The sequence below is a fragment of the Mustela nigripes genome, chromosome 15 (genome assembly GCF_022355385.1).
Source record: "Mustela nigripes isolate SB6536 chromosome 15, MUSNIG.SB6536, whole genome shotgun sequence".
Lineage (NCBI taxonomy): Eukaryota > Metazoa > Chordata > Mammalia > Carnivora > Mustelidae > Mustela > Mustela nigripes.
In genome coordinates, this window is record NC_081571.1 from 54,956,184 (window position 1) to 54,973,325 (window position 17,142).

Sequence of the window (17,142 nt, forward strand, 5' to 3'; positions counted from 1 at the left end):
ATGTGAAGAAAAATCAATAGAATTAAAGGGAGAAACAGACAATTCCACAATCATATCTGGAGATTTCAGTACTTCTCTCTCACTAATTGAGAAACAACTAGACAAAGGAGTCAGTAAAGACATAGATGATGTGAACACCACCACCAACCATCAGAACATAACTGATATTTATAGAATGCTACACCCAACAGCTACCAACTATGTATTCTTTAAAAATGTATTTGATAATATTGGTAGGCTATAAAACAAGCCTTGATAAATCTGAAAGGATTAAAACTGTATGAAGTATCTTTTCATAACCCACAACAATTAAACAGGAAATTGAAAACCTCAAATTTTGGAATTAAACAACTTTTAAATAAGTTGCAGATCAGAGAAGTAATAAGATAAATTAGAAAATATTTTAAACTGATAACAAAATGACAACAGATCACAATTTGTGGGATGCAGGAAAAACAGCTTTTAGAAATTTAATCTTTAGATATTTATTTTAGGAAAGAAGGTCCAAAAATCAATGTTCTACGGTTCCATCTTAAGAAGGTTGAAAATGAAATGTAAAGTAAGGTGAAAATAAATAGAGGGAAAGAAATTATAATAGAAATCAGTGAAATTAAAGAAAAACAACAGAGAAATTTAACAAAGCCAAGGCTCAGAGGGGAAGTTAAGTGGCCTGGAGATGCCAATATGAGGATGACTGAGCTGAGGGGTAGGTCATGTGGTCATGTGAAGGGTTTTATCGCCGCTGTTATTTTACTGTAGTGCTTTGAGACACGTATTATTTTTTTAACAGCATTTTGAAATTTAAAATTTGTGTATAATCTTATCTTGCTCAAAATAAAGTAAATGCCTGCCACTTTTCTATGCCTCCAATTTTCTCTTTTTGCCGTTTAGCACTGTTGGCAAGAACTTCTTCCTGATTTCTCACTGCCATTATCTTTGCTGGTTCACATCAGTATATAGATGCATGTAGATTCCATTCAAGATGTAGTGCCCGGGGTACCTGGGTGGCTCAGTCCATTAAGTATCTGGGTCTGACTTCAGCTTAGAGCATGATCTTAGGGTCCTGGGATCATGCTCTGCATTCAGCCAGGATTCTTCTTCTCCCTTTCCCTCTCTCTCTGCCCCCTCCCACTGCTCCTACACACACACTTGCTCTCTTGCAAATAAATAAAATCTTTAAAAAAAAAAAAAGATATAGTGCCAGCAGAGCTGGATTTTGTCTTAGTATAGCGTCTGCAGGAAAGTATTGTCTGGAAGAGAGGGGCTACATGTTCTTGCTTCCATTTAATATGCTGTTGAAATGTGCAAATGCTGTGTACTTTTGCAAGAATATAAGTTACAATTTGGATTATGGAAAATGACGATTTGATTACTGAATATTTAGTGTTAGTTTCTGTTGGAATTTGGATACTTTAGTTTCTTAAGTGATGGTCATAAGACTCAGTAAAAGTTTGTATAGGTTGGGGCACTTGGTTGGCTCGGGTTAAGCATCTGGCTCTTGATTTCTGCTCAAGAATAGGAATACTTGATCTTGAGATCAAGCCCTGTGTTGGCCTCTCTGCTGGATGTGGAGCCTGCTTAAGATTCTCTGTCCCTCTCCCTTGAAACCCCCCCCCCCACCCCTTTCTCCTGGTAGCTTACGCACCTCTTTCAAAAAAAGCTTTGAGGGGTGCCTGGGTGGCTCAGTGGGTTAAAGCCTCTGCTTTCGGGGCGCCTGGGTGGCTCAGTGGGTTAAAGCCTCTGCCTTCGGCTCAGGTCAGGATCCCAGAGTCCTGGGATCGAGCCCCACATCAGACTCTCTGCTCAGCAGGGAGCCTGTTTCCACCTCTCTCTCTTCCTACCTCTGCCTACTTGTGATCTCTCTCTCTCTCTCTCTGTCAAATAAATAAAAAAAAAAAAAAGCCTCTGCTTTCTGCTCAGGTCATGATCCCAGGGTACTGGGATCAAGCCCCGTATCGGGCTCTCTGCTCAGCGGGGAGCCTGCTTCCTCCTCTCTCTCTGCCTGCCTCTCTGCCTACTTGTGATCTGTCTGTCAAATAAATAAATCTTTAAAAAAAAGCTTTGAATAGCTTATGCATAAGCAATTGCCTTTAATTATGTTATTTGACCATAAGATACTTTTGCTTCATTGTGTCTTTTCTTCCTCCCTCCCTCCCTCCTCTCTTTCTCTCTCTCACTCCTTTCTTTCTTTCTTTTTTTCTTTTTCTTTACAAGTCAAGTAAGAAACAAACACTCCTCCCCCAAAGTATTTAAAGGAGATTTGTGACCTCTGCTGAAAAGTAGAAAATACAGAACTTTGTTACCTAAAAATTTGTGATATATATGGATTTAGCTATGCCGTAGGACTAATACTATCCTCTGAAGCTAACTACAGTCAATAAAAAAGCCTCATCTAAGATGATTTTTTGTTCAGTCCACAAATACCAGCATTATCTAAGGGCTCCGCTTTGTAGAGGTACATGGAGAGGGTCGAAAGAGTACATCTTTGAGTCAGACAGATGTGGTTTCAAATACTAGCTGTGCCACCTAGTATTTCTCTAATCTTGATTGTGTCCCTTGAGGGTTTTGAATGTCAATATTTTTAGTGCCTACTTCACAAGGTTACAGTGTGCTTTAGAAGAAATAATGCATGTAAAGTGCTGGCACATAGAGGTCCTCTGTGTTCTTCCTTCCTTGACCTGTAATACAGTAAACTTGAGTGACAGGTAGTGCTTGCATTTTCAGAGAGCCAGTGTGACAGCCTGGAGGGAGAAGGCTATTCAAGCACAGAACAAGCCTTACTCTCCTTTGCCATTCATTGGCCATCTGACTTGAGGCTGGTTACTTATTCTTTGAGTTTCTGTTTCCCCTTGTATGAGAAGATTTCCCTTGTATGAGAAAAGAAAAAGAAGATTGTATCTGTAGACATGTGATGGCTAAATGAGTTATATAAACATTTAGCACAGTGCCTGGCATAAGTAATGATCGATTAAGAGTAGCTTCAAAAAAAAAGGAAAAAAAAGAGGAGCTTCAGTTCTATCATTTTTGTGCTATTATGTTTGGTTTTTTTTTATTAAGGTTTTCTTTCAAGGCACCTTCGATTTTCACTGTGTCTTAATGATCAAAACCCTTAGGGGGTGCCTGGCTGGCTCAGTCCATAGAGTATGTGATGCCTGATCACGGGGACATGAGTTCAAGCCCCATGTTGAGTGTAGAGCCTACTTAAAAAAAAAGAAAAAGAAAAAGAAAAAAGCTCTCAGGGTTACAATCAGCAATATTAGAACTCAGATCAATTTCTCATTCAAATACTGGATATTTAATTTTATCTCTGTCTCTGTTTATGAGGGCTAGAAAAGCCAGTCTCACTGTTCCATAGCTGCAGAGCAAAAAGATGCCCTTGAGCTCATTGGAGGTTATTTTTCATAGCTCTAAGAACCTAATCGTTATGATTGATGACTGTTGTTTTAAGATTAAAAAAAAATTCCCATCTGAAGAATTCATATCTCAGATTATTGATTTTTGTTGGACTTGCCTACTTTTCAGTGCAACAGAGTATATGATCAGGGAGGTAAAGAGCAATATTTATTTGATTAAAATTTCTTCAGCTTGATTTTCTTGTTGCTAGTGGCAACCAACAAAAGAATAGATCTAAAATGATAGGTAACAACCACAATGATTACAGTCTGTATTTTTATCGTTACCCAGTTGTGATTTTAAAGTATATTTTCTAGTGCTTGTAGTCATAAAAATGATTACTATATATGCCACCTTAGATATATTGACAAACCACCTACCCAAACAACCCTATTTCACTAATGAACCTCTTGCCAGGGCTTAGAGAGTCAGACTCAGGCCACATGTGTCATTGCTACAGTAATGGCTGTAAGGAAGATGATACTATTTATATTACAGAAATTATTTTCCAAAGTACATTTCCATTAACTGGTATGTTTTGGATCAGCATAACATTACGTGCTGCTGCAGCATTTAAACAATTTGTATCATTTTGAAAATAGTATCACTTCTTAAAAACAAAACAAAACAATTGCATGTTATCTATTTAGAATTTGGTGATCCTGATATAAAATATACTGAAGTCTCCAAAGGCAACCGAAAATATACCCTTGGGAGATCTGTTCATAATCCAGTGAAATTCTATTATACTCCTTTCCAAGGACAAAAGATCTTTGTAAGCAGGAAAATAATATTAATTTTATAAAAGCATGACACCCCTTTGGGATATTTGTTGGATCTTCCAAAATTGAACCTCACATACAGGAAGAAAACACTAGAGCCGTTCATGACATAACATATTTCACTCTTCCTTCAATCATCTTGTTCAAGCATGTGATTTGATCTCTGCTTGTTATGATCCTATCTGTCTGATTCTTGAAGTGTCATGTTCACTTGAACAGGACTTCCAGAGGAGCGGCCATTATCAAACTTATAATAAGACTTCTGCTGGATGAGAAGCCTTTTTGTTGAAAATCTTGTATACTAAGTTGTATTTCTTGAGACCACGGAAAGGTCCCCCATCCCCTGCATGGTAATAGGCAGGACCCCTGAGGAGGAACACTTTAGCCTGCTAACAGTTACAGCACAGTAGGGGATAAAGTTGGGGAGCAGAGCATTTTCTAATCAGCTGGGAATTAATGGAGCCCTCACTTCTGATGAGGGGTGACCCTTGGCAGGAAGACACGTCGCAGAAAGTACAATGTAGGGAGAGCCTCTCTGAGCTGAGCAAGTCAAGAGGGCAAGGGAGGAAGCCAAGAAGTGGTGTGAGAGGATCGGAAACATTTGGTCTACTTCAAAAAATTTCCTAACCCTGGCACTCAAGATCATTTCTAAAAAAAAAAAAAAAAAAAAAAAAGTACTCTTAAAGAAAGTTTGATCTAGCCAAAGTCACAAGATACAAGTGACAGTTCCTCATTTGCCTTTCTCTAAATCTGTACAGTGATGCAACACTGCTTATCTTCTTGCCCAAATTTGCTGCATGCAATGAAGATCTTACCTTCCTGGCTCTGAGCTGGAGCTGGCTCTGAGTGAGTGTTGCCAGGGCGAATGTTGGAGTAGTAAAGATGTGATGAGTAAGCCATCAATTTTAACTCTGCTTCCATTCTCCATGCTCACTCAAACTGGAATGGATTGGAGCCCTCCTTGTTTCTAGGGCTCACCAGGGGGAAACCATTTATTGAATTAGAAAACAGCTTTGTCTCTGGGAAGAATAATTTGGCTTCAGTCCTGATTATCAGGGCTTCCTCCTCTCACTAAGTATGTGCACTTCTGGAGCACTCCCTGTGGCACTGGTGGTGTCCTGTGCACACACCCAAGTCCTACTCCATGGAAGGCACATGAGAATATGCTCTCTGGCTTGGTTATTCCCATCTGTGATGTTCAATCCCATTCAGTCACATTTGTATTCATTAATTTGAAGCTCCTTCTATTTTCTTTTTGTGCTTGGGAGACCCCACACTCACTGTTTTGCCTGAATTTTCTCAACTTGTCCGCTTCTGACATTTCTCCTCTCAGTAGTTCATTTCTACAAAATCCCCCCAATTTTGAATTTTTGAGAAACCCTAGTGTTTTTGTGAACTTGCTGTATTAGAATCCCTTTTCCTTCCCCCCTCCTTCCCTTTGTTCCTTCTCCCTCCCTCCTTCCCACATTATCTTCCTGTAGGGATAAATCGTGCAGTAACTCTTTCAATGTGAAAACTGCAATATTTGGATCAGAGTTCTTGTTGGTGCTATAACCACAAATTTAGTGACTTAAAACAATATAATTTTATTATCTACATTTCTGGAGGTCAGAAGGCTGGAATGGTCCAGGAGAGGGCTATTCCTTGCCATTTCTGCCTTCTACAGTATGCCTGCATTCCTTCTGTGGGGGCCTCTTCCCTGGTCAAAGAGAGCAGCGGCCAATCAAGTCTTGCACGCTCATGACTCTGGCTTCACTTCCCTCCTCATAGCTCCTTCTCTGACTCTTACACTCTTGACTCCCTCTTTTCACTTATAAAAACCCTTATTACAAGGGTCCTTTACATTGGGCTCACCCTGATAATCCAGGATAATCTCCCCATCTCAAGGTCCTTGATTTAATAACATCTTCAGAATCCCTTTTGCCATGTAAAACAATGTATTCATAGATCCCAGGGATTAAGATGTGAATATATTGGGAGGAGGATGGGGAGAATATTATTCTACTTATTATAGACCTAATGGGCTCTTAAAAATAAGGTTATTTATTTAAAGCATCATGTCATCTGCAAAGAGAGTTTGCCTTCTTCATTGCCAATTTGCATACCTTTTATTTCTTTTTGTTGTCTGATTGCTGTTGCTAGGACTTCTAGTACTACGTTGAACAAGAGCGGTGAGAGTAGGCATCCTTGTCGTGTTCCTGATCTCAAAGGGAAGGCTGTTGGCTTTTCCCCATTGAGGATGATATTCGCTGTGAGTTTATCATAGATAGGTTTTATGAAGTTGAGGATATCCCCCCCATCTCTGTACTTTGAAGTATTTTAATCAGGAATGGATGCTGTATCTTGTCAAATGCGTTTTCTGCATCAATTGAGAGGACCATGTGCTTTTTCTCTCTTCTTTTATTGATTTGTTCTATCACATTGGTTGATTTGCAAATGTTGAACAACACTTGCATCCCATGGATAAATCCCACCTGGTCATGGTGAATAATCTTTTTAATGTACTCTTGGATTCTATTAGCTAGGATCTTTTTGAGAATCTTAGCATCCATATTCATCAGAGATATTGGTCTGAAATTCTCCTTTTTGGTGGGGTCTTTGCCTGGATTGGGGATCAAGGTAATGCTGGCTTTGTTAAAAAAAAAAAAAAGTCTGGAAGTTTTCCTTCTGTTTCTATTTTTTGAAACAGCTTCAGGAGAATAGGTATTATTTCTTCTGTGAATGTTTGGTAGAATTCTCCAGGGAATTCATCAGGTCCTGGGCTCTTGTTTTTTGGGAGTTTTTTGATCACTGCTTCAATCTCGTTAGTAGATATTGGTCTATTCAGGTTGTCAATTTCTTCCTGATTCAGTTTTGGAAGTTTATTGGTTTCCAGGAATGCATCCATTTTATCTACATTGCTTAATTTATTGGCATATAACTATTGATAATAATTTCTGATGACTGTTTCTATCTTCTTGGTGTCACTTGTGATTTCTCCCTTCTCATTCATAATTTTACTAATTTGGGTCCTCTCTCTTTTCTTTTGGATTAGTTTGGCCAATGGTTTATTGATCTTATTGATTCTTTCAAAAAACCAGCTTCTAGTTTCGTTGATGTGTTCTACTATGTCTCTAGAGTCTGTCTCATTGATCTCTGCTCTAATCTTGATTATTTCCATTTTTGTGTGTGGGGTTGGCTTAAACACCCCCAAACTACTAGAACTCATACAGGAATTCTATAATGTGGCAGCATACAAAATCAATATACAGAAATCATTGTTTTCTTATACACTAACAATGAAAATATAGAAAGGGAAACTAGAGAATCCATTCCATTTACTATAGCACCAAGAACCATAAGACACCTGGGAATAAACCTGACCAAAGAGGTCAAGGATCTGTATTCAAGGAACTACAAAACACTTATGAAAGAAATTGAAGAAGACAAAAAAGATGGAAGACCATTCCATGCTCATGGATCAGAATAACAAACATTGTTAAAATGTCTATACTGCCTAAAGCAATCTATATTTTCAGTGCCATCCCAATCAAAATTCCACCGGTATTTTTCAAAGAGCTAAAATAATGCTAAAATTTGTATGGAACCAGAAGAGACTCTGAATTACTAAGGAAATGTTGAAAAAGAAAAACAAAATTGGAGGCATCACACTGGCTGATTTCAAGCTTTACTACAAAGCTGTGATCACCAAGACAGCATGGTACTGGCACAAAAATGGACACATAGAAGAGTGGAACAGAATAGAGTGCCCAAATAAGGATCGTCAACTCTATGGTCAAATAATCTTCAACAAAGCAGGAAAAAATATACAGTGGAAAAAAGATAGTCTCTTCAATAAATGATGCTGGGAAAATTGGGCATCTATGTGTAGAAGAATGAAACTTGACCATTCCCTTTTCACCATACACAAAGATAAACTCTAAATGGATAAAAGACCTCAACGTGAGGCAGGAATCTATCAAAATCCTAGAGGAGAGCATAGGCAGTAACCTCTTTGACATCAGCCACAGCAACTTCTTTCAAGATATGTCTCCAAAGACAAAGAAAACAAAAGTGAAAAAGAACTTTTGGGACTTCATCAAGATCAAAAACTTTTGCATAGCAAAGGAAGCAGTCAACAAAACGAAGAGGCAACCCATGGAATGGGAAAAGATATTCGCAAATGACACTACAGACAAAGGGCTGATATTCAAGATCTATAAAGAACTCCTCAAACTCAACACACACAAAACAGATAATCACATCAAAAAATGGGCAGAAGACATGAACAGACACTTCTCCTATGAAGACATACAAATAGCTAACAGACACATGAAAAAATATTCATTATCATTAGCCATCAGGGAGATTCAAATCAAAACCACATTGAGATACCACCTTACACCAGTTAGATTGGCCAAAATTAACAAGACAGTAAACATGTATGTATGTTGGAGAGGATGTGGAGAAAGGGGAACCCTCTTACACTGTTGGTGGGAATGCAAGTTGGTGCAGCCACTTTGGAAAACAGTGTGGAGATTCCTTAAGAAATTAAAAATGGAGCTACCCTCTGACCCTGCAGTTGCACTGCTAGGTATTTACCCCAAAGATACAGATGTAGTGAAAAGAAGGGCCATTTGTACTTCAATGTTTATAGCAGCAATGGCCCCAGTCACCAAACAGTGGAAAGAACGCAGATGACCTTCAACAGATGAATAGACAAAGAAGATACAATGCATATATACAATGGAGTGTTATATCTCCATCAGAAAGGATGAATACCCAACTTTTGTATCAACATGGATGGGACTGGAGGAGATTATGCTGAGTGAAATAAGTCAAGCAAAGAGTCAATTATCATATGGTTTCACTTATTTGTGGAACATAAGGAATAACATGGAGGACATTGGGAGATGGAGTGGAGAAGTGAGTTGGGGAAAACTGGAGGGGGAGACAAACCATGAAAGACTGTGGACTCTTGAGAAACAAACTGAGGGGTTTGGAGGGGAGGAGGTAGGGTGTTAGGTGAGCCTGGTGGTGGGTATTATGGAGGGCATGTATTGCATAGAGCACAGGGTATGGTACATAAACAATGAATTTTGGAACACTGAAAAGAATAAAGTGAAAAAAAAAAGGTTATTTATTGTTTTCTGGTTGAAATGTTAGCTGCATCTAACCTAGATTCCAAATCTCCAAATCTTGGCCCAAATGCTTGCTCATCTTCTCTGCCTTAAGTCCAGTAGAACAGTAGCAGATGTAATACTTTCATGAGTATATTCCATTATAGACCAGAGCGAATTCTTTATGTGTGCAGGTAATACACATTTCAGTGAGCTGAAAATGAGCTTGACTCTGCAAAATGTCATGTTATATTTTGGTACTTTTACAACTAGTTTCAAACACTCGATCATTTTAGTAATGGCACATTGGTACTATTTTGTGTGCCATAATATTTCCCAACTTTTGTCCTCATTTTTTTGTACTCCATTTTCTTCTTTTTCCAAGAAAATTAGATGAAAACTCTGTAATATTTTCTTGGAAATACAAAGGTATAGCCTGTAGTGACTGCAATGATGTAATTACCATTATTCTGTTGAAGTGAATTTTAGACCAGGATGATTTATAAGATATAGTAAAACATCAATAAACATCAATTAGTCTGGCAGTCCCTGTGTGTTCATGGGAATAAAATGTCACTCCTGTCCTTGAGGAATTCATAGTATACTAGGAGAAAGAGATCATGTACAGAATAGAGAATTAACAAACTGTAGTAGCAAGACTCATACTAGAAAATTAAATAAGGTGATACAAATTTTGTTAGTGGAGGACACTCAGACCTTAAACATGCAAGCAAAGGTATTTCCTTGGAAACTGAAGGTAAATGTCACTTTCTGAAATTTGTATTTGAAACAAAGGAGGTTAGCGATTATAATACATGTTGAAATAAAATTTCTAATTTGAAATATTTTTATATTTGTTTTACACATTTCTTTTTGATATCATATTAAAAGATTTGACTATATTAATGAATAGGAAACAATGTACAGAACATTAAAATGGGTATTTCAGGGATTAGAAAAGAAAAGCAATTAAAATATGTATATTGATTGTTTGGATTTTTTTCCTAAAATTCCATTGAATGTCTATCCCCCAAAGGAATATGGAGAACATAGGCTTGTGGAGGAAGAGTAAGAAAACGATAGTTCTGGCTCCTGATGAATGGGGATGACAGGCAGATCTATAACATTAATTTAATACAAAAAAAATGTAAATGATTAAATCTTAGAGACACATACACAATTACCTATGGTAGTGTGGAGATAATTACATTAAGAATTAGTTGTCGGGGGACACCTCGATGGCTTAGTCATTAAGCATCTGCCTTCAGTTCAGGTCATGATCCTGGGGCCCTGGGATCAAGCCCTGCATCGGGTTCCTTGCTCAGGGGGAAGCCTGCTTCTCCCTCTCCCACTCCCCTTGCTTGTATTCCTTCTCTCACTGTCTCTCTCTCTCTCTAATCCAAATAAATAAATAAAAGCTTTAAAAAAGGGCGCATGGGTGGCTCAGTGGGTTAAGCCGCTGCCTTCGGCTCAGGTCATGATCTCAGGGTCCTGGGATCGAGTCCCGCATCGGGCTCTCTGCTCAGCAGGGAGCCTGCTTCCCTCTCTCTCTCTCTCTCTCTCTGCCTACTTGTGATCTCTGTCTGTCAAATAAATAAATAAAATCTTAAAAAAAAAAAAGCTTAAAACAAAAACCTAGTTGTTAGGAAAGATGAAAGATTAAGAGACAAAGAGTTATTCTTGAGTGATTGCCAAAATGCCCATTTTAAGAAAAAAATCTTCTTTAAACATATGTGGTACTTATGAACTCCTTTGATGTAGATTTAGTATATTCATTCAGTAAAGGATACAACTATATTTGTGACAGGACCATGTGATTATCTTCTCTTGCTTTTTTGTATCTATCTTGAGTTGACTTAGATTATAGCTTTGGAATAATCTTATTTGATCAATGTAGAGTTGCATTTCCTATCTCAAGGGTTAGAAATATACTCTGCATGTATGTGGCGGGAATTGGGTTGAGGTCACATTAAATATGGTTATAATGGCTAGGGGCCAGTTGGCTGGCACAAATGAAGATGACTAAGAACCATTATCTTGTGTCATGATATCTGCATCCACCTGCCACCCTTTGTCAAATGATGCTTTATCCCCCTTGGAACTGTGCTTGGTGGCTTGTGGAACAATAAAATTCAATAACAGTAATTCTAATCTTGTTGGTATATGGCTAATCAGCCTTCAAGTCTATATGACACCAAAATAACTAACCCTGTTGCTGCTTTAATTGCTTGAATTTGTTATTTTGGCTACATAAAATCTTCAGAGTGAAAGTCATGTTGAAAATTAGCCGACAATACATGCCGAATAGAACTGTAAGGAAATTTTAGGTGACCTTTCATTTGGAAATAAAGACTGTTGAGATGAACTGAAGGGACCATCGGATACTACTATCCTATGGCTCTGAGGTCTGCTGGAGCCCTGGAGTGACATATAGAAGCATATAGGTCTTTGACTATTTTAAACATGAACATTTGAATGACATGAACCCAGTAATATCAGATACCATTCCCTAGGGAGAGAGGTGGGCTAAGTCTTTTCAGTTTGGGTAACAGGTAAACTGAGTCAGAGATTCCAAAAGATTTTTAAAGATTTTTTTCAAATTAAAAAAAAAAATCCCAAAAGATTTTGTATCCTTAAAAACATGCTGTCATTTCCAAGTTAAGAAACAATTTTTGCTTTTAAAAATAAGCTTAGGGCGCCTGGGTGGCTCAGTCATTAAAGCATCCACCTCTTGATTTTGGCTGAGGGCATGATCTCAGGGTCCTGAGATGGAGCCCTGCATGGGGCTCCGGTTCTGCTCAGGATTCTCTCTCTCCCTTTCTCTTTACCCCTCCCCCGGCTTGTGGGTATGCACATGTTCTCTCTCTCTCACTAAATAAATAAATAAAATCTTTTTTTAAAAAAGGCTTAAATAATAGCCTCAATTGTTTATTAAGTTGATCTCTTTCATTTCAGAAACTGATCTCCAAGGCAAGGTCCTCTATTGGATATTTTTTGTTCCTCAGAGAATTAAAGGCTTGAAGGGCCCTAGAGCCAAGAGCATATGGCTAACACAAAGAGGGACCTGAGACCATTCGAAATTCCCACTTGTGAGACAGTGATTTGGGCCTCAACTGTCAAGATTAGTTGTCTGTTTACTTGAGTATTATTCAGTTTGCTCCTCCTTCTGACTGGGTCCTCTATCTGTATGGCAGACCTAGAACAACTGTGAATCTGACCAGTGATTTATTGTGGCCAGTCCATAAACTTGATGAGCGACAGGAGCGTGGGAATGCTGGGGCCTTTCCCATGTCTGGTGAGCTCTATGTTTTGCTGTAACTGAGTTCTGTGAACTCTGGCCTTATCACATGATCCTTCATAATACAGAGCTACCCTCAGACACCGAACTTTCCTTGGAAGTGATGATAGAGTCAAAATTGTGTGGAGCTTTTATGTGTGTGTGTGTGTGTGGTGTCAAAAATTTAGTGCACAATACTATCCATTGTTAAGGGAAGACAAGGCATGTTAGAGGCACAAATTGATGTTAATTTAGACATATTGCTTTAAGTGTTGTAAAACATTGATTCAAGCGTTTTGTAGAAATGTTGTTTTTGCTTGAAACACTTGGGGCAATTGACATGCTTCAGCAACCTTTGATTTTACATATCCTTCCTTTATTTTTGAATTTTATTTTATTTTTTATAACTTTTCTATTAAAAAATCAATTAATGTGTAGTGTATTATTAGTTTCAGAGGTAGAGTTCAGTAATTCATCAGTCTTATATAATACCCAGTGCTCATTACATCATTTGCCCTCCTTAATGTCCATCACCCAATGACCCCATCCCCCCCATTCCCCTCCGCTCCAGCAACTCTCATTTGTTTCCCATGATTTAAGAATGTCTCAGGTTTGTCTCCCTCTCTGATTTCATCTTATTTTTTTCCTCCTTTCCCTTATGTTCCTCTGGTTTGTTTCTTACATTCCACATATGAGTGAGATCGTGGGATAAGTGTCCCCCCTTTTACCCAACTCTCCTGGTTGCTTGGCTCTGCATCCTTTCAGCACTTCTGTTCTAGAGTGAACCTGTGGGTGCAGGCCTTGATCTGAGTTTCCATATAAACAGCAATTAGATTGGAGTTTGGGTTTTATAAGATATACAATTTCTCCTTTTAATTTTATTGCATCGGAGAAATAAGGATAATATATACCTTGTGAATCTATGTTAATAATGATCATAAACATATGTAAAGTGCTCAGGAAACTAACTAGAATATATGTTCATCCAGGGAAATGTCTGTGGTTTTTCTTTGTTTCCCTTTAGTGTGGATATTCAAGAACTGTTGCCAAATAAGAGGCTGCTCAGATACAAACACAAGAGAACATGCTGAAACTGCCTTTAAAAATGCAAGCCAGCTGGCTGCTCTAGACAAACGCTTAGGAAGAAAGCCTTCTTCATCTCATTCATAAATGGGGAAATGGGATTGCCAGGCCTAACTGGCTTGTTTAATTATTTTTGGTTTCTTTAAACAATGTATTCGTGAATAACTATGACCACATTAAGAAGAGGGTGCACTAGGAAAGCGAGGGGTGACCTTTCATGAAGTAGTGTTATAACCATCTCTATATATGGAAGAGTCTAGAGATGATTCCATGCAGGAAGCACTCTGGGTGGTGTGGCCTCTGGCAAGCAGGTGATAATCGGCGAGTGTGTGTGTATGTACTAACTTGGCTGGTGTGTATGTGTATGTGTGTGTCTGTCTGTCTCACATGAATATATTCTGTATTATGGCTCTCTCCATATATACAGAGGAGAGCATGAAACAGTGTGGAAGTAGGCAACCATCAGTTTGTTCTTTGTGTTTATAGGACCTGCTTCTGCTCTTTGTTTGTTTGCTTATTCGTGTGTTTTGTTTTTTAGATTCCACATGAGTGAAGTCACAGGGTATTTGTCTTTCTGGTGGGGGGAGGATGGAAGGATGGTCAAAAATGGGTGAAGAGAAGTGGGCCTCCAGTTATGGAATGAATAAGTCATGGGAATAAAAGGCACAGCATAGAGAATATAGTCAATGATATTGTGGTAGCACTGTTACAGGCAGACATGGTGGCTACACTTGCGAGCACAGTGTAACATACAGAGAAGTTAATTACTGTGTTGTACACCTGAACAATTGTGTGTCAACTAGACTCAAAAAACAAGACGAAAAGGAAAAGAAAATAAAGAAAAATGTGAAAATAAATGTTGATTTTTGTCTATCTATCTATCTATCCATCATCAACATTTATTTTCATGCTCTTTACACTCTCCCCTGCATTGCAGGCTAGAAGCTTGAGAACCCTGTTTTCCAGACACCTTTGCTTTTGGTTCTGGCTATAATTTATACTCTGTCAATGAAATCATCTCATGTAAGATCCTGCAGGTAAAATACAGGCTCAATGAAACCATATATGAAAAAAATAAGAATTCCTTTGCAATTATAAATAATAACTTTCCTAATTTATTGGTTTTGTAAGTTTGGAATTCTAATTTGAGACCTTTTCCCCTTTAAAGCAAGAAGTAGATGTTCAGCTTTCACTGCAATGATTGAATCCTTTATTTGAAAAGAAAAAAAAGAGGGAATGCATTTTTTTCTTTTTGGCTGACTTTTAATGTGACATTGTTTGAGAGACTGAGCACAAAATTTTTAAACAGATGACAAGGCTGTCACCTTTGAGTGGTACAAATTTAGTAGCAATACTAGAGTTTTTATTATGATTTCTTTAAAGTATGAAACCCCAAAGTTATTCCTCTATGCCTTCATGATGAAATTACATAGAGTGGCAACGTTTAAGACAGTGATTGGGAGAAAGGCAAGTGTGAGGAAGGCAGTATAATTTTCATCTAAGGAAAGAGTGCTAGACTTGGGGAAAGGTAATTGTAGGTATTACTGAGCAGTGTGATGATCCTCCCCTACAAAAGTTCATCTCCAAGAAGCATTCCATCAGGCAAGCTATCAACTAGAACTGGCCTTTGATAAATACACCCACTTTAATAGCAGTCCCTGAGATGAAAAGGTTTGAATGCTTTCAAGGAATCACAAATTCATGGCACTGAATCTCTGCAGCCTGAAAATATGAAATGAAAACTCTAGTGTGCTGCCTTGAAAACCATCAAATTATAGTAGAATCCTACTTTTAGACATTAAAGGAAGACATACATAGGACATAGCATGTTACTAATGATTTTATCTTTCTCTTTATCCCTAAAATGATTTTAGGCAACTGGCTATGATATGAAAATAATGCTTCTTGGCCTGATGTAAAATGAGGAATTGCACAAGGTATCTTCCATACTACACCCTTTATGAGAAAATCGGGAGAGTCTGGCCTTCAGAATTTCATTACAAGGGACCATAAGGTAAAGTCTTAATAATAAGCCTCCTCATGTGGTGTTTAAGATAGACCTAACTTCATTCTAGAATCTACCCAATATTTGGAATGTTGTGATTCTGAAGCTTACAGATACAGTGTTGTTGTAAACTTAATTCCCTAGAAAGTTGGGAGACAAGGGTTTATTCTCTGTTCTTGTTACTAACTTGAATTTGGCAAATGCTTGTTACCTTTCAGTGCTGCAAATTTAGTAACAGCAGAAGAATGTCTTATTACAATGCTTATATTACATGAATTCTAAAACTAAGTTTGGTGATTTGAAGGGAAGATAGTTAGGAGGACAGTTTACTTTTCATCTAATAAAACATTTAACTTGCGAAAGGTAATCATAATATTACCAGTGGAGTTTCTTAGCTGACAAAATAGACTTCCTTTTGAAGAAAAGGATGTTAGTTTTATCCTCTTGGGAAATTTTTCGAGCCAATATTTTATGTGTTTAAAAAAAAAAGAGTTTAGGCAATAACTCACAATAGCCAAAGTGTAGAAGTAACTGAAATGTCCATCAACAGATGAATGAAGGAGCAAATGTGAGATATACATGAGTGGACTATTATTCAGCCTTAGAAAGGAAGGAAGTTCTGACCCGTGCTACAACATGAGTAAAACTTGAGGACAGTATGCTAAGTGAAAGAAGCCAATCACAAAAGGACAAATACTGTACGATTTCACTTATACAAAGTAACTCGAATAATCCCATTATAGGAACAGAATGTAGAATGATGCCTGTCAAGGGTTGAAGGAGAGGGACGGGGGAGTTAGTGTTTAATGGGTACAGAGCATCAGTTTGGGAAGATGAAAAAATTCTGGAGATGGATAGTGGTGAAGGTAGGACAACAGTGTGAATATACTGAAATCTATAGCACTGTAAACTTAACAATGGTTAAAATGACAAATTTTATGTTATGTCTGTTTTACCCCAATTAAAAAAATAAACTTAAAAAGAAAGTTTAAAATGACTTCAACGGCCTCATGTTTATCCTTTTTCCTAATTTAAGAAGGAAATAAGTCCTGTGTCTCCAAAATACTGTGTCCTGGCTGCTTTAAGTCTGAATAAAATTATCACCAGTGCCTTTTGGCTCTTTTAAGATGTCTCATTTGGTAGGCCATCAGCTTTGAGACAAATCTTTGTGGCTTTGAATTCAGATAAAATAGAGTTACCTCTGAGTTGTATCTTGCATTTGTTTTACAATTATAAACATGGAAGGTAAATAAAGAAAAATAATATTACCATTTTGGAATATTGCCTTTTGGGAGATTACACACATGGCGGTTTATATTAAAGATGTGATATACCCTGTCTTCTTATTGAATGTATTTTAAAATGCACATTTTTGCATCAAGTTAAAGATGCTTATAAAATATTTTCTTATTTGTTAAAGGGAACCCCACTTATTGATAAGCTTCTTGTTTCCCTATGAATATTTGACCAAATTCTTCTGTTCTTTTACCTTTTAATGGTGCT

General features: G+C 37.7%; 1 protein-coding gene across 2 annotated transcripts in view; it reads left to right on the forward strand.

Moving 5' to 3' along the window:
• The window catches only part of SCEL (sciellin), a 324,048-nt gene that overhangs the window by 145,072 nt on the left and 161,834 nt on the right, over positions 1-17,142 (forward strand). For both annotated transcript variants that reach the window (XM_059377692.1, XM_059377693.1), the window contains one exon: positions 15,509-15,648. The gene's annotated coding sequence lies outside the window, so the exon portion shown is untranslated. The remainder of the gene's footprint in view (positions 1-15,508; positions 15,649-17,142) is intronic.